At 43.6% G+C, this 18,573-nt stretch overlaps 1 protein-coding gene across 3 annotated transcripts in view; it reads right to left on the reverse strand.

Annotated features, from left to right (window-relative positions):
• LOC110982575 (G protein-coupled receptor 54-like) overlaps positions 1 to 18,573 on the reverse strand; it is an 85,516-nt gene that overhangs the window by 49,962 nt on the left and 16,981 nt on the right. For 2 of the 3 annotated variants that reach the window (XM_087147839.1, XM_022241084.2), the window contains one exon: positions 16,520 to 16,745. The gene's annotated coding sequence lies outside the window, so the exon portion shown is untranslated. Of the gene's footprint in view, positions 1 to 16,519; positions 16,746 to 17,971; positions 18,201 to 18,573 lie in introns of those variants that run through there. The other variant, XM_087147841.1, reaches the window with a different exon arrangement.

Consider the following 18,573-nt stretch of genomic DNA (forward strand, 5'->3'; position numbering starts at 1 on the left):
CCAGTTTTCAGTTTGTCTGTATAGAAAATAATGAATTGCAACACAAAGATATCCGACTTGAGCTGAAGCACACCCTCATCGGTTGAAAAGTACCATGCTGGTCGGGAGTGCTCGTTTTGTTGGTAGCCACGCGCACACAACGCCGGCCGACCGGTTGGGAATTCTCATTTTGTTGGCTCAATGCGTCCGTAACCCGTGCATTTCATTGTCGTTCGTGAACCAACGAAGTGAGGTTCCTACCAAAGGAGCAACCGTTGCTAGGAAAATCGTGCCCTCTCTTGGTCCAGATCAGGGAAATTTATTATTGTTCGTCCCCATAACTTGCTAGCATACTGCTGATAATATGACTTGTCATGGACTTTTGATATATGCAACAATCTATCACTGTCTACCGTATAGAACTAGTACATCACCTCACATTAAATGTCGTTACTTGTCACTAATGTTTTAGTGACAAGTAACGACATTTAATTTTGTTGTATACATGTTATTTCGATCCGGGGACATTCCCAATGAGGATCTCATGATTTTATGGGTTTTTTTGCGAAACTAACCGCACCGTAGTGCTTGACACCATACAGGTGGCACCCGGTACACGCACGCTGTGTTAAGTGCACAGAGCGACATCGTTGCCAAGTAACAAAGCGCCCTCTCTCACTCACGTATCGAGTAACTTTAAATGTAGCTGTCTATAGAGAGAGTTGCGACATGAGTGTCTGAATTGTTGGAACCAAAATGGTGGATTATGAGTCAGTGAACGTGGACAATGAGCACATAATGAACACCCATTTTAGTTCCAATGCCTGAGGTGGGCGCTACCCTCTCTATACACAGCTATGACTTGTATAAGTTGCCCTTCCCTGTATTTTTTCCACTCGGGTTATTTCAGTCAATACAACTTCTCCTTTAATACTGACTTCAGACAAGAAACTGATTTTTCTCTGCTGTATTAGTGTACTGGGTCAACCTTTCAGTACTGAGTTTTTTCCACCTTGAAAGACACTATGCATTAGTTTTGACATTTTTCAGAGTAGGGATTTCAAGGGTTTTTCCCTTATCATAGTTTTTGAATTCAATCCCCATCACCCGGTCATCTTGAGAAACCGTCACCTACTGGGAGGCAAGGGAGATCTCTTTGTGCGAGCACAAAGAGATGGCCAGTCTCTAACAAGATAACATGGCGGTTTGGCAATTGGCGAGCCGTGATTGGAAAATGTTCTCTGGGACCTGCCTTTTGTTGCCTGGACAAGTGCACAGTTCCTATCATTTCCCCGAACCCCGCAAACACCCTTTGTGTGCCCCTGTTTGCTTGAAGCTTATGTCCTTGCCGGGAGGCTCAACAGATTTGCCACAGACTCATCACAGGCTCAGTTGGCCCTCTCCAGTTTGTTTTACAGCAACTTTTTACCAAAATTAACTTTGTCTCCAGGTAAACCCTGACGCACTCCCGAGTCTCAACAACACTCAACCGCGGTTCAAATTTACAGGAATCAGTCTGCAGACACTGAAAATTTCAACTCTTAACTTGCGTTTTGTTCTTTATGAACAGTGTCAATATGTTTAGTTAGGTTTGTCATTTCTGCATATCGGCAAGGGGAATTTGGTCTACTTTTCGTATCTAGAAAAGGCCACAGAGTTCTTTGATGTCCTACCATCCAATTTGAAATCGGAGATACATGTAGACCAGCTAAGTCACTTCCCAACGTCCTGCACTCAATCAATCACATATAGGAGAAAAGACGGGAGGCGGAGGGACGATAAGATCATTTTTCGATTAGTACCGACATCTCCTTTTGAAAAGTTTCAAGAGTTAACTAATGCAATAGGTGGATCCAGCGACCTGGCGGCTAAATGCTTTGCGTGTTGCAAGGAATCCATTCTACGGTGTACTCTTTTGTACCACATTTTTTCCCCGGAAGTACTTATTATCCGCGTGTGCAAATTAATGCACAAGTAAATTGATGTAAGCGAGTTTTACCTGAATTTGTTGGTTATCACCAATGAACCTCCTCATTAGAATCGTTTATAGCTATCCAGCTTGGGAGGTAGTCCATTAATTCAAGTTACCTTGCCCGCGAGAAACCAAGATGTATTTTGGAGCAGGAACACAAAAGAAGGGACAAAAAGTTACCGGCGTGAGGAATTCACGCCGGTGCCTATGTCTGGAGTTGGGGCCGGGTGTTAGGAGGACATCTGTAGGGCCTACGAAGCACTCTAATCGGGCGCGAGACGAAGCCCATTCCGTATGTTACGATCAAATAGGACCGATACCGCTGGCAGGCAATAAAAACATCGAGGGGGACAGAATAAACAGACAATAAGGGCATAGTTGTACATAGTTATTGTTCAAGTTACAGAAAGATCCGCAACTGCATCCGCGCTATAGTGTGGGCTGTGCCCAAAAGCCGCGCTTGGCATGAGGCTTGAACACAAGGCTACGTGCAACCTGTGAGTGTGGCTACATAGGAGGCTAGCAAGAAGCGTCAGCCCGCATAATCTGCAGCGGACCGTTGTACGCGCCACTGTCTACAAAGTATCATTCGTTGCACGTATCAGTCATAAAAATTAACAAAGCATTTCGCTTGAAATCCATTACTAGCAACAATATTTGTTATCTAACACCCTTGCAAATCATATACGAATTAACCCCTGAGGTAATTTCACACCTATATTAACCATCACCGTTAATCAACTTTTTACACGATATGCGGAGTCGCTGACCTGTTGTGATTTCATGGTCGTCTGTAATGCCACCCTTCATCCACCACCCCTATTGATTTTCCAGGGCCCAACTCTTACCAGCACCCTTTTGCCCATTCAGTTTCCTCCTCGCTGTGTCCTTCAACCGTTCTGAATTATATTCTGTCTTTCATTCGCAATGTAAAGTCCGCTATGATTGATTGGGAGCCACAGAACAGTTCTCTCCAGTGGATGGGCCCCGTCAACTCAGCTCTTCAGCCTACCCCCCCCCTCCAGCCTGCACTTGACCTCCGGTTTTAAGCACTCTCTGATCGTCTGAGGTTACAGCCCATCTCCCACGTCGCTTGTAAGCGCATCAAACGGTTTTTCTCGTCTTAAGGACAAAACGCAGGCAAGATCATCGCTACCGATTGGCGTCCGAATTGGCAATGACTCGGGCATACTGATATATCCACAAGAGAAAACTTGATATTGAAAAGCCTGTCCCAACTCTTCCTTCCCATGGCATTAGGACTGCTGAGGACATCCCGCGTGACAAGATTCTCTACAGCTTTCTAAATCTGCCCAATTCTTTTAAAGAGAACTGAGTCAATGAGAAAACTTTTAGCCCGGCTGTTGCTGGTGCATCCTATCCGATTACCCACCGCTACTTATAAGTGAGGCCTGTGCAGCAAAATAGCCATGCTCTAACTGTGATGCTAATATATTATCGTTTGGTGCAATACAATAGGCAAACTTATAAGTGAGGCTTGTTCGAGCCTTCTGCTTGCAAATTTTCGTGACGCTGACTAGCCTCACTTATAAGTTTGCCTACTGTATCGCATCATACGAAAATATTTTAGCATCACAGTTAGAGCATGGCTATTTTGCTGCACAGGCCTCACTTATAAGCAGCGGTGGGTAGTCGATCAAGTTGCTGCTGCCGGATAGGGACTTTGTAAATTACACAAACTGCGCGAGGAGTTGAACCTTACGAGGGGCAACTCATCATCACTACTGATGTGGTTGAAAGCATTGTCACAGATAACCACTATTGTCTGTAATGACTGACATACCCACGTACTTGTATGTAATGCCTGTTGACATTGAAATGTTATTTATTTCAATCTCATTTGCGCGCAAATCGATTTCAAGGGGGACAGAATAAACGTCGACCTTTTCTTCCTCCGAGAACTCCTCCTGTCGAGGCGTGTTCCTTTTCACTTTAACGACTGTATGTAAATGCCCTTCGTCTCTATCGGTCAGAACGCTGAGACATTCGTTAGTTCTGCAGCCAAGAGAAAAGCATTTGACGAGATTTTTTGCGGGATAAAATGTTTTGAGAGTGTCTGCCGCGATTTTTGCCATTGACTTTGCACGTTTGTCACGAATGTGAGAAAGGAACTCGGCAAATATTTGAAGCGATTTGAGGCGACATCTCCAAAATGTGAAAATTCCTGTTATATCGAGACTTTGTCAACGTTCCAAATGAGGAGACACACATCGTTCAGGTACCAATGGTGTAAACAGTGCTCTCTACTGATCATGCACAGATGACAACGAACGCGGTCCTTGACAGTTATACCAAATTGTTCGCTGGTATTTTAAGGAAAAAGACTATGAATTGATTAACGACCGATATAAATCGTCTAAAGAACGAGCTGAGAAGGCTTAAACACATTAGGGTTGAGAATTTCTACAATTTCTACTATTTTGTTCTATATTATGCGTGCCCTGTGATATACTGAGTTTGGCAACGGAGTAAAAACGTATAGGATATAATAACAATAGAATGCACAGTACCTTAGGAATGATGCAAATGCAAAAAGATATAGACCTACAATGGATGTTTGCAGAAACGAGAAGGCTGTGGCTTGATTTAAATCAAGGGAAAAGCAGTGGGCAATTATCTATTGATACTAATGCATTGGAAATTTCTCTGTATTGCCAAGCAAATATTAGATCCGTTTATGAATAAATACGTTCCCTCTTCAACAAATACCTCTGGTGCATGTGGGTTTATCATTTGGTGTTCCAATTCCCCCTCGGCTTTGCGAAGTGACAATATTTGGCGAAACTGAGCCACATAGGAAATTGTGTTTGCCGCACCAGGCAATCAAACCGTAATTTCCAGCGATTTTCGTGGGTCGGGCTCGCCGGTCGAATCTTCATGTCCTGTCACGGCCCGCAAGCGGACTCACGTCAGGCCCGGCAAACACGACACGCGGTGAGCGCACACATTTTTACCCGTATGGGTGGGTGCAAATTTACCCGACATCTCCGGGGCCGCGATCGGTTTTCAGAGGCGGTATCGTTCCCGATTGCATACTGGCCACACAGACATCGTGTTTAGAGATTTCCAATTTCTTCCAGGGAGGTTGATGGGAGAGAGTTCTCTGTTACAACGTTGTTAAATATCCCTTGGGTGTTGGACGGCGGATTAGGCAATTTGATTCCGCGAAGACATTAGCGACCCCTTGATTGAAATAGTCAACATCCGCCAGGGATCGAGATCGCACAGGGCTGACATGCCATAGGCGCGCGCGATGTCAATTTGTACACGGGTTGCAATCTGCGGCACTTGTGGCGATTTCGAAGGGGGGGGGGAATACAGGACTGCCTCAGAGGTAAGTTTGAATACCTGGAATGCCCGCTAATCAGCTGGAATAGGAACCGAGGGGATTACTTTTAAGTTCACGTCGGTTGCAATTGACGACTGATTCGGGAATTTACAGATAAAGAAATCCGATAGTGGGGGAGCATTACAGTATCAGCTGCAGTCTTTCCCGCGCAATTTACTCCGGGATATTTTGTGCATATCCAATAATTGGCTCATTCGTCGCATGCGGTCTCGGCCCCGGACGGGGCCCCACGGTCTCGGAGGCCAGCCTGGCCACGCGCCCGGCATTAGCCCCCTCTTGCCTCAGCAAAGGGGTTCGACCCCGAACCCTCGACACCTCTCGCCCCTCCTGTACCCGCGGGGAGCCGGCAGGCGGTGGACTTCTGTCCAGCCCCCGTATTTGGTAAGCTATGCACCAAGAATTTGATGAAACCGATGGTAAAAGACCAATACTGGAGTGAAAAAACTTTGCTCCCCGGAGACCTTTCAAATTTTCCAAGAAGTCTAATTACGTCTTGGTCAAACTAAGTCTCGGAAGAGGACTTTGATATTAAGTTTCTCCTATGAAATGGTACATGTAATAAAATTCCCAAAGACTCCATTTGGGAATTTCAGAATTTTTGTCTACCGGGATACCGAACAGGTCAATCAGTTCCTGTGTTTGTGTTCGTCTATCGTTGATCAATCGTCCTCAGAGACAAGACGAAAACGAGCAAGAAAGGGAATCCGAAATTCTGAGGCAAAAAAGTTCACCTGGGACATTATCTGGGTCACAGTTTCACTGAAGATGAAACAGCTTGGCGTAGCCGCGTCACAAATCCAAGATGACATGACGATTCAACAACTACGTCAAAAATTTGGATACCAAAGTAATTGCAGAAATTAGGGGTCCATTTTATTTTTGGTGTCCCTATTACATCTGACATATGATTTTGTGAGTTCAGAACACATTTTCTAATTTCCAAGAGTAATAAATTAATGCAAAGTACCTTCCAAACAAATGGTAATAGTTTTAAATCAATTGGGGTGATATTTCCATGTCAGATAACAAAGGTCAGATGTAACAGGGACACAAAAATGTCACTTTTTGGACTTCTAATTTCTGGAATTACCCTGTAACATTTTGGGGCTGCTCCACCTTTAACATAACAACTTATAACTGCCATTTATCTACGTAAGCATAGGCCTACGTAGAGAGATTATCATAAAGCTGGAAGCGAACCGCAGGTATAGAGGTTTAATAGGCATGGCGGCAGGCATCCTCCCCGTCAGTTTTTTGTTCCATAGGAATATACATATAACATAAGTAATGACCTTGAAGACGCTTGCAGGGCATAACTTCTATCAACACAGGCGCCCTCTGTTTATAGTGGAAAACAGCTTTTCCTTTAAGTTGTGGCAAAATTGCTTTTGTAATTTTCCAGAACCGTATTCAGAGAATCAATGAAGTTACAAATACGCACACCTTGGGGACGACTGACAAAACAGCACTTTCTGTGAACCCAGGGGTTTGCACAGAAATGCCAAATTCGTAAAATTTTGACAACTAAGAGATTTCTGGTTTTGTCGCAGGTGTCTTTCCAGTATTTTCAATTATTATTTACGTATGCATTTCGTTTTGTAAAAACGGAACGTCTCACAACCCTACAGCCGAATTTCACATGGTTAGTGCATCAGGTAAGAAAGTTTAGATTAATATTTAACAATCGAAAGAGAGCAGAACATACGGTCCAAACGAGAACATGATTGAAACGGAGAAGAATATGACCATGAAAATGGCAAAGTAGGATTATATCAAATCATTACTAAAACAGGGAGAAAAATGTACATGATAAAAAAAAAGTGAAGACAAAACATATGAACATCGAAAAACTTCCCATTCCTTTTGCAACCTGGGGATGTGCTTTGGGGAAAAAAGCAAGACTGTTATTTTTTTGTGTTCCTTTGGGTTGCTCCAGGCATAATACTCCCGATGTGATTCTCGAGTAAAAATTGTGGATTTGTGCAAAAAGATCACGCGCACACGTCCACTGCTCGGGCGTGCGGGGATTGGATTTTCGACTCGGAAACTGCAGCCTATCCTTATCAAAATAGCCAGGGAGCACGCACATCCATCAATACTTGATCGTGTCGAGCACCGTGAAATTCGATTCGAACATAGTCATCGGCAATCATAATTCTGTCCACGGGTGCATCGACTTTAGACTGAATGTGAACGACTCCAGACTTCACTGTGCGAAATGAATGCAACAGTGCCTCCACAATTGAGGGGGGTTGGCGACGAGGGACGAGAGAAAATGGTCGTGTTCCACTCTTCAGCTCAAGAAGACCATCTTGTTAGTAGTTTATTCATAATCACATTCTGGCACTAAATTAGAAGCGCACGGGCGCGCTTTAGTCGCACCAGAGCAACACGACCGCGGGCCGTACTTACACGCAGTGAAGTATGCCCATTGCACAAGCTCTCCATAAGTGTAAAGTGCTTGTGCGCCTGGCGTTTACAGAGAGTCCCCCGATGCGCCAATGACTGGACTCGTCAAGTGAATTATGATCATTTTCTTCCATGAAATTCTGTGTGTTTCCGGCAGTATACTTGCCCTGCATTCCATGGCACTGACAACTCACTTGTCTCTGTCATTTGGTCACATTCCCGGGAACACCCAGCGGACCCCTGATGAAACCGGACGGCGGCCCCGAGCCGTGAAACACTATGCATTAAAAAACAACAACCAATGCTCAATATTTATCATAGCAAGTTGTGACTATAGCCTCTGTCACCCTCAAGGAACGATTGAGTTATTACATCGTGTTTAGCCGGAAAATGTCCTCGAGATATTGGTTACCCTAGAACGTTTGACGAATCAACAGTTATGAGAGGAAGATAAACAATCGTGTTTGCTCTCCTACGCTTTGCCTATGAGCCCCAAGCTGGACCAAGAGAGGGCGCAATTTTCTTAGCAACGCTGGCTCCTTTGGTCGGGAATGCACTTTGCTGGTTCAAAAAAGACTATGAAATGCACTGGATACGGACGCATCGCTGCCAACAAAATGAGAGTTCCCGACTAACAAGGCTCATTTCAACCGATGTGGGGTTGCTTCTGCTCAAGGCAGATTATTTATGTGAATCGTTTTTTTCGCTTTTTATGGTGTTATTTTAGAGTGATTCACTTTAGCTCGTACTTTTTGGCGTCACTGTTTTTAATTTGATTTTCGTAAATTTGCTGTCATGTTTATTTTGCCTTTTCATGCATAGTACCACAAAGGAAATAGCGCGTACAGGCGACATGACAGCGAAAAAATATGACTTCCATCAAAGCGTTAATGTTTGGCATATTCACACGGTCCTTTTAGTACCCGCAATATCGTGGGGATGCAAACAGTACGTGTGATGAGAGCCTTCGGTCTTTTTAACACTCAATCAGCAAGGATAAGGGGTCTGTGAGAATGAGATGCTGTCTATGTTTGTTCTTCAGCTTTGACAGCAGCCGCAGGTCCCAGGGAAGCGATCAGCCCAGGGAAACGGACAGGAAGGATGACGAACGCAGGATTATGGATGTTACAAAATAAACGGCCCGTACAAAATGAATGAATTTGCTCGCAGAACCGTATTTTTTGTTGTGATGGTGCTAGGCGGGCATTGAACTTGTACGACGCGGGAGTTCGCTCTCGATTTTTGACACAACACGCTGGGGAAACTCAACTTGAGTAAAGGCTAGAATCATGGCTCTGGAGGATTTTTTGTAAAGAGAAATGGAGTCCGACATTTCACCAGGGGAAGTTCCCAGGAGGCATGAAGACTAGTCTCCTCTCAAGAACCAGTTTCGATTGGAAAGTGTATGGTATATTCCCAGACGGTTGGGTAATAAACAAAATAATACGCCGGCGCGCAAACTGTTGCGGGGCCTGCAGAGAAATGAGTCCAGTGGGCGAGCGGTCTCCGTAGAGCAGTCTCCGTCCGGCGTATTGTATTGTCAGTAACTGCAATTATACAAGGCCTTGTTCCCAGGAAGGTAACTCAAGTTAATTCTTGCTCTGGAGAAATGAATCAAATCAGTCTAACGCCAATGATTGCCTGTCGGTTGAGACAAGCTCTGTGACACCTTGCCAGTCGGGTATTCTATTTCGACGGCACACGCGCAAACTGAAGTTCATCGATGGTTATTCGGAATAATCAACACCTATACGTGCGGCCGAAGGCCAGTTTCGACCTTCAGTTCATGAGCGCCAGCATGGTGGGGACCAGCGTGGCGTGGGAAGATCGTATCCATGGGAACGAGGTTAAAGAACGCCGACTCGGTGCTCATTGAACATGTTCGAGTCGGCGTGACGTAAGTCGTCATGTTTCAATTTTTTGGGAGAATTGTACATGTCATAACAAGTGCCCATACGTCTCTTCAACGTTCCATCTCTAGTGCGAGTTAAGATATTGAAATTCAGCATTCACTATTGTGCGTAATGAAGGCAATCCTAGTTTCTCTGTCTTTTGAAATACATTTTTTCTAGAGATGACTGGTCAACGTAGCAGGCACAATTTATTGCCAAGCTGGATTTGTCAGTGAAAGAGTTATGTACCTCCATGACACCTTCACGATTGGTCGGTGTACAAAGGTGTCGAACTAATTTTAAGAACGTTTACTGTTGCTGATTGACACCACCGCTATCGGCAGCCCTCGCGCAAAAGCCATTATCAAAAGTAAACACAAACAAACTGAGAAAAACTTAAGTTAGATGAGGTTTACCCCAAGGGTATCTGCTATTTGCCAATGTCTCGTGTCCATTCTATTCTGTGGTTGGGGTGCTGTTTCTCGTAGATTTCCCATCGACCGTTGTTAATACATGTAGTGCCATTTGCATTTAGGGCGACGTAGCCTGTTATGACCTATCAAATGATCACTTAAGTCCTATAAAAGACAGAGGCATATGCAAAAATACGAAAAAAAAACTAAAAAGTTTTTTATAGGCTTCTCATTAGCTTCAAAGTCCCACAGGATTTCTTGTATTTCAATTGCAAATTTTCCACGTATTATCGGAGCCAAATGGCGTCCGTGTTGTCTAGGAGGGGCTGTTTTCACACAGAGGATAGCCATAGGCCTAATTATCATTAATTTGTAGCATTCACTAATTCGACCATGATGAAAGCTTAATTCGCTATTTAATGCAGCTCCTGCAGCCGATATTAAAGAACTGCAATACGATAAAATAACCAAAAGGACTATAAGCTTTGACGGCTGACTTTTGGATTCGCTTGATAGACCCCTCGTGCAAAGTCAGTTTGTAGCATCGAACCTGTATGCATTAAATCAAAATACATGAGCATCGCACACGGCAGATACTGCGAGGAGATGATCGATTGTCATTGAGAGAAGCACACATTGAAATCCTGCGTTTTTTTATCCGTCAGCGGTCCACCATATAGTCAATGTGTTAGCCCTTGTCAAGATCACTGTGGCTCGTCCAGGAAACCCGGGCAGACAGCCAGAGTAAACCTTTGCAACGACAAAAAAATATGAATTGGTCAGACCTCCTGGGTTTCGACTGCGCATCAGATGTTCATTACCGATCCAGGGGCTCGTCTTAAGTCAACAACATTCCAAAAAAAGCAGATGGAGTCGTTACTTGACAGGCGTATTCCGTTGCGTGCAGAAAGCTTCCACTCCACTGGCGGGAGAACCCGTGGAAGCTTACGGCGGTGTAGAAATGTTGCTTTTTGCCGTCTTTTTTTCACTGAATGACATAAAGCCGCAAATTAAATCAGTGCAGCTGTAAGGAATTGCTCAAAGTAAAACTTTCTCTAAACGGTATTCCAAATTTATTATGAACGCCGTCTGAATAATTGGTCGTTTGAGTATTTGGGGGTATTTGGTGCAGTTATTTTTAATGACTTTGGTGAAAAATGTTGGAAATTTCTCTAAAACACTGGGATAACTCCAAGCATCGTTTGTTTTCACATCATCACTAGGCAGGGGAGAATCCGATCAAATGTGATACCTTGATTTTTGCCGCAGGCTCGAATGCTTGTTTATGACTTTTGTCTTTAAACGGAACAAACGGGGAGCGGCAAAGCTAGTTCAGCCAAAGATTAATTTTAAAAAGCAAGCCGGTCATTTTTTTTTCTCGCACTCAAAAAAAAAAACCCTCCGCCGCAATGATTGTCGCTCCCCGAAAGTGGTACGTTTGCCGATGTGTAGAGTGCACGTCGTGCCCACTTCACGTCGACGATCACGCTCCTTTCAACAAATCATAATTTCACAGCCAATCGGAAGCAGGCCTACACTTGGACAAGTCGACGGATACGTGCCGGCCGCGAGCCGACCCTAAGGCAAACGCCCGGCCGATCGCCAATGGCTCTCATCCGGAGACGTCTGTAATAACACACAAGAATGAGGAGCTGAAAATTTACACATGTATTTGCCAAATCTACAGTGATGAGTTTGCTAATGGGCGTAATATCACTGGTGCCGATGCAACTTGGAATAGCAGCAATGTTATTATCCTGATTTCCGTCTTCAAGTGCGGTCGTTTGACTGTGACACTGATCGTTATAAGTCTGGTGATAACGATCAGCAAACGTGGTAAATGTGCATCAAATCTTGGGCCAGGTAATCATGGGTACATATTCCCTTCTATCTGCACCCTAACCAGCTGCATTTCGCTTGATATTAAAACATGCGTGACTTATTATAGGAACATTTGTCAACAATTGCGCCGCAGTGTTTTGCTAAAATACGGCGCGACATTTCGTTTGATTCACCGTATTTCTTCTGAACGCAATACGGGCGATTCAGAATAGTGCGCCTCCAAGAGTTTGCAATGCGTTGACCAATCACAGAGCGCGAAATCTGTCGACCCTTTCCAAACGCGCATTGGGGTCGACAGGTTTCGCGCACTGTGATTGGTGGACGCGTTGCAAACTCTTGGAGGCGCACTATTGTGAAACGCCTGTATTGCAGTCGCATTAATGTCATTTCCTCGCACGCTGGCAACATGTATCCTCCTCGCAATCTGCTCAACTGAACCATGGTTATGTGAAATGACAGTCAAACGACATATGGCCGGCCACCAGGGTCAAAGACTACCGAACAATCTCAAACGATCCATGCAAAGAGTTTTTATTCTAATTGTGCATCTTTAAACTCTTCTTAACTGCATGAAAAAAAATGTTTGGAATCCTTTTGGCATTAAGTCAACTTTTTAAACATCGCAGATTTCCAAAGTGAGAGCGCTGCTGCTGCGATTTAAATCACGGAAGATACCGCCCTATTCAGTTTACATGTTTTCGTATTTAAATTTTGAACTTCGAATTTACCTTTGAAAACATGTCTGAGAAAAGGTTGCTGGCTGGCTTATTGCTCTAATTATACTTACAAACAACAGTAAATAGTCAAAAAATGGAAATCTGCGACAACAAAATAGAAAAATTCCAGCTGTTTCTTTTAGCACAAATCAATGCAACATAGAAGTTCAGTGCCTGAGATGACATCACAGTTGTGCTCATAAATACGTAAATTTAAATTAGCATAAAACCCAAAACTGAGGTCCTAAATGCAGATTAAGAAGATAGCAAAACAAACTTGGGAATATTAGTAACTGAAACCCGAACGCGTAATTTCAAGGTTGTAGTAAAATAATTGTATCGCATGGTCCGTTTCATAGCAATGCCATGTGCATGTAGATTTCAGGAAGCACTTGAGGTAACATATCCTGCTCGTGGACACATCCCAGATAACACGGTTACCTGGCTGTACGTAAACAAGTAGCACAGCAATAGCATTGGCCTTGATGCAAGCCAGTTTCTCCATTACACTGACAAAAACTGTAAGTGTTATACACCAGACTGGACGCAGTTCTCTGTTATCGGAGGGTGTTAAATCAACAATTTAACACCACCAGTTTGCACTTTACTTTCTTTCTTTTTTTTACGATAAACCCTTCAGTGCAAGAAGATTTCAAAGTTTAATGTGTAACCACAGTGAGGTATACTTCTTGGTTTCAAATGGGAGGCCTGTAAACTGAAGAAAAAAAATTCGTAAAAAAGTACAGCGGACAGGCATTATGAGTAAGTACCAATTTCTATAAAAATGGGTTTTAAGTGCCAACATTACCCAAGCATGTCCATGAACACAGATGAAATTTACATGAGAGGTTCTTGTGTACGTAGTAATCTTTGAAAATATTCCTCTGTGGCAACTTCCCACCCCTTCTCGCTTGATGCATAAATCCCCTTGATGAATTATTTAAGATCTCCGGCCTTCCTCAGATCTGAACGGCAGAGGTTTTGCCTCTACAGTTTAATGAGTTGAATTGTTAGAGATATCAGTATGGTCGTTCCCTTAATGAGCCTGCATTGTTCAAAAGTGATTGTCTTTTACACTTCCTTGGCCAGGTAGAGGTCAGGAGCTGGTGTACACTTCACACGAGAGATGCTCGGCCAGTCTAAGAGGTTAAAAACTGATTTTTGTTACATTTGTGCAATAATGCATCAAATGACGTGAGCAGGGGTTTGTTTGTTTGTTTGTTGTTGTTGTTTTAATAATTTTGTTGGAATGAAAATTCTGGTCATATTGGTATTGGAAAGTTTCGAGTCCCTGGCTTTAAGTCTAGATCGATTCAATTCTTATTCTCAATTAAATCCGAACGGTGAAGGTTTTTGTTTTATTTTAAATGATGAACTACCACCGCACTAGATTAATGAATTCAACAGATCTCGTACGAAATGGAGTCCAATAAATAACCTTTAAACATCTGAAAATGCCCACGGTTCTTCAGGCAACCCAAGATCCACAAGGCGGACACTCCACTACGCCCAATCGTCGCTTCACGAGGGGTGTCCAACTTAAACGTTGAGTACCACCAGTTCTTTTCAGCCTGAACCCCACATATTCAAAAAAAGGGATATCCATGGTGCTATCGAAAACCTATCTAGTTTACTTAACATCTGAAAAATTGTCGTTCATACCAACAGCTTCTTTGAGGCAAGTTGTGAATCATTCAGATTTACTTGGGTTCTTTTTTCCAAGAAGCTTTGTGCAATGCCCGGGCCCTGACCGCGCCTAACGGGCCATATTTTGGAGGGGCCATGGCTGTTTCACCGTACCGGGGAGGTGAAAACAGCGACACTCTTTGTTTACATGTATATCCTCTCCACCTGTCCGGATAAGTCGGATATTACTTGACTGGGGACGTGTCGGGCAAAAGCGTCGTCCACTGATTGGGGAACGACACCTCCGTGGCGCATAATTAGAGCAAACACTCCAGCCCGAACGCTGCTCAGCAACAGCCGCGGCCATCTGCGGCGAGCAGGTGACACGAGCCGATACCCAGAGGTGTGTTGTAATTGAGACGCAGCAGAGTCGCTGTGGTGGGCGGGATTACGATTAAAGAACAACCATCATCTACAGCATTTTAATTACACTCAATCAACCGCAGTGACCACAGTTTAGGGATTAGTTAGTGAACAGTAATAATAAAAGTGTTTCTCGTTAACAAATAATAGAAAGTTTTCAGCTACTGGCTTTTCCTTGCTCAACCCATGGGTGACCTCAAAAATCACTGATTTTCCTCAAACGTAGTTGATAAGACAAGCCACATGAACAATGGGTCACTTTTTATTCTTACGAACAGTGCACGCTAGCGACTGCATGCGGGGAGAAGACGTCATCAACCGGGGCACATCGGCTTAGAACGTCGTTAACATGCTTGTTTAGGCACTAGCAGTCCCGACGTTTCTGTTCGAATGAAAATCCATTTCTTCAGCCTGAAACTCAGGACAAGACACATCAGACTGACATTTACTCACTCGAATTGGTCGAGATCCACTCGAGTTTCCAGTAGAGTGGTTAGCTGAAATTATTTTAGTGTAAATATAAGATCATTTTCACTTTGGAAGTAGGAAGAAAACTACTGAACGCACTGGCGTGAGTGTGAAAAAAAAACTTGTAAATTCAAATTGATAGGGGTACCCCTGTCGCTTCATAGGCCTATGTGTTATTTGTACGACAGAATGTGAGAGCTGGCGATGTTTGGTACACAGCTTACACTGCAAAGTAACTGAATAAAATGCCCTTTGATCCACTAAGATCACAAACTGTTATATAAAAAACACATCAAAGTTAGAGAGGCAAAACGCGCTCTGGATGTGAAGAGAAACATAGGTTACAAGGTACATGCAGCCCTACAAATATATACCACATTGTTGCGTGTTCTGTGTGGCGTGTCAATCAGAATTAAGCCTGAACTGTACTCAACGCCGCCTCCGCGTGATACATTTTGTAGTGATCTGTTGGGCGGCATTTTGTTATTTCTTACACCGCAGGGAGCACAGCCAGCAACTGGCTCAGCCCTGTGGACATATTTCAGATTTCTATTAATACTGTTTGACAGCGACAGGTTCGACGTTTTGAGTTTCGAGGCGTGATTCTCTTAAATTCGATTTACATCTTTTTTATATTCTATTTATATCGTAGTTTTCGCCTCAAATTTCACAACACAGAATCGTTACAGTTTCCTGAAAAAACATCCAAAGGCATGCCCTTTGCAGCTCGACATAAACGGCGTCCCAAATATATACATTATTCTCGGTTTTTTTCCTCTTGTTGTTTGGAATGATCTTCCTCCAGATCAGAGAGTCACGAAGCACGTAGGATAAAACTGATTTTCATGACGCCTCAGTCCAAATGGACAATTTCGAAACAACATCCCTATCAAACGAAGGGTTTCTATACCTCACCTTTGAAAAGGTGAGGCCATTTTGGGATGGATTCCAAAAAGCCTCATACGCAACGCCAACATGCAGAAAACATCCAATTAATTACATTTCCGAGAAATCACTTTTAATTATTAAAGATCTATTTGTGTCCTTTGAACAAACGTGTCCTGCTGCTCGTTTAAGGACATTCCTGCAATTACTCCTCACAAAAGTACGGGTGAAAAAATTGAGGATACCAACAAGTATGAGTTTCTATGTATTACAAAAGCCTTCAAGTGCACGTTTCGTCTATAAATGTCAAAAGTTTGATGCATCGACAAAGCTTCATATGTAATTTCATGCGGTCTTCCAATCAAAAAAATTCCTTCGGCCGTACAACCGTACCGCTTTGGGCGAATGAAACACTACGCGTTCATCAACGAAAATGTCATATCTTCGTCAGGCACAGCAACGTTTGGTTAACTACCGGTACCGTTTGTAAAATAAAGAATACATGAAATGACGAAACAGCTCACCTCTGTCCTGGTAGGAGCAGATTACTGGAGTCCTCCGGTGACAGGTTATTGTTTTTCAGAGTCAAGAGGCCGACCTTCTGTAGCGTATAATAGATGATCTTGACTCTCTACCAATCGCGAGTGACAGTGATCGCTGTCTGCTGAGCCGGCTCTGCTCTCAACGGATCCCCGGGGAGAAAGTGGCTTAAACTCTTGATCGTGCGTCTGAAACGAAACGGCGAGAGACCTGAGGAGACCAAAAAAAAATGAATACAAAAATTAAGAGAAAAGAATGACAGCTGGTATCATGCCGACCTCGCGAGTTGGCTAAAAATTCCTGGGGTACCAACGGGCGGGTATTTACGTCTACTAGAGGGCGTCGTTAAAACCCCCGTCCAAGGAAGATGATTTATGGAGTAATCTTAGCAGGTTTATCACTGATGACGATTGGGGGGATCTTGCTCTGGGAATAGGGAATCCATATGGCAAGAAAATATACGGGGACGATCTGATCTGGAACGCTACTATATTACACCGTGTGTGTGGCCACAACAGATGCTCCGAACTGTCAACCCACATAGACCTTTTTCCTGTGATGTCACTATCGTGCCGGACCACTATGTGTTGTGATGGTAATGGTGCATAGTGTTGTAATGGTAATCTACTTATTCAAGATTAACTAGTCAAGCACGCAACGTTCGCAGGTGCGCTTGCAAGTGGTTGAAGCTGCCCGTAGGAATATATGCGATCACCGTGGCCGTGGCGGTCCATATAAGGTGGTATTGTTTACATTTAGCCCAATCCAGTCACGTGGGCGAAAAAGGCCTATAAATGATCGATACAGTCAGAATAAAGTACGCTCACTGTCTCAGAATCATATCATTCAGACAGCAGATACTTTCACAGTGTTGTTGCACGACCATTGAGCTTAAAGAACCTTTACTAAGAAAGGGAAAGGGCAAACACCATTTTGCGGTGTATAAGCAAAACAGCGTTGATCCCATTCCTAACGAAGACATTCCGAAACCAAGCAACTGGGGCTGCCAAGTAAACCAAAAGGAGAAACTCGTACGACCAGCCAATGCAAACGACTTCAAACTGCTTGACTCCCACCCCCCCTACCACCTCAACGAGCCACGGGAATGCGAACGCAAAGCTGACGCTGCAGGGGCTAAGTAGGTCAATTGAAACGAACGGTAAATTGGCGACAGTCATTATGACACGTACAGCCAGCACCACCTTGCAAATTACACCGGTATCATATTCAATTCAACGCAACATTGATTTCTATTCAACTGTAGGTTTAACTGACAAATTCTCACTTACTGGAAAATTGAGAAAAACATGTACACACCCAGACGAATTTGTTTCCACGGTGGAGTTTTGGGAGGGACTATCGTCAACTCTGAGTATGATAAACATATCATGCTGAGAATGTTCCGAATGCTGTGCTTCAAAACGTTAGTTACTTACTGCAAATACCATCACATCCAATCTCTCCACAGTGACTCGATAGCTGGATTCTTCGTATTTATTCCATTCTGTACCATGCGTCATGAAACGCGACCAATTTGTCAATGGCTGTCCCTGACTTGTGCGCCGTTCACTTCGTTTGACACCCTTACGTTTGAGAGGCTAGCCTCATCAGGAATTTGTGGATTACAGTCAGTTATTGAATATCACACAAACGTTACTCCCAACCGATTGGTAATTCTTGTTTGCAATCAGGAGCGATGTTATCCTTTGTAGACTTGTTCTCTCATTGAATGCACACGTATTCAAGATACACTGCAACTACTGTTTCACCTACGCACTACCTAGAGCACTGAGGCAGGTCTGTTGCCAATGGTTACGAGGCTCCAAGGTTTTGTGTACAACAGCACATTGTGATCTCTATTGATAAATGGTGCCTAAGTCAGATGAGTTAATACACGATTTGCTGTGCGCTGATACAGCCGTTCCAGCAGCCAAAGAGGTTGCTATAATTATGTATAAAAACTTGCCAGAACTGTGCTACTTAAAACTAATGCGATATCAGGGTATAAAATGTACCAAAGGACAATTATGTTAACCTC

The sequence above is a fragment of the Acanthaster planci genome, linkage group LG17 (assembly GCF_054643075.1).
Source record: "Acanthaster planci isolate LZ-2023a linkage group LG17, COTS_SCS, whole genome shotgun sequence".
NCBI classification, from domain to species: Eukaryota; Metazoa; Echinodermata; class Asteroidea; order Valvatida; family Acanthasteridae; genus Acanthaster; species Acanthaster planci.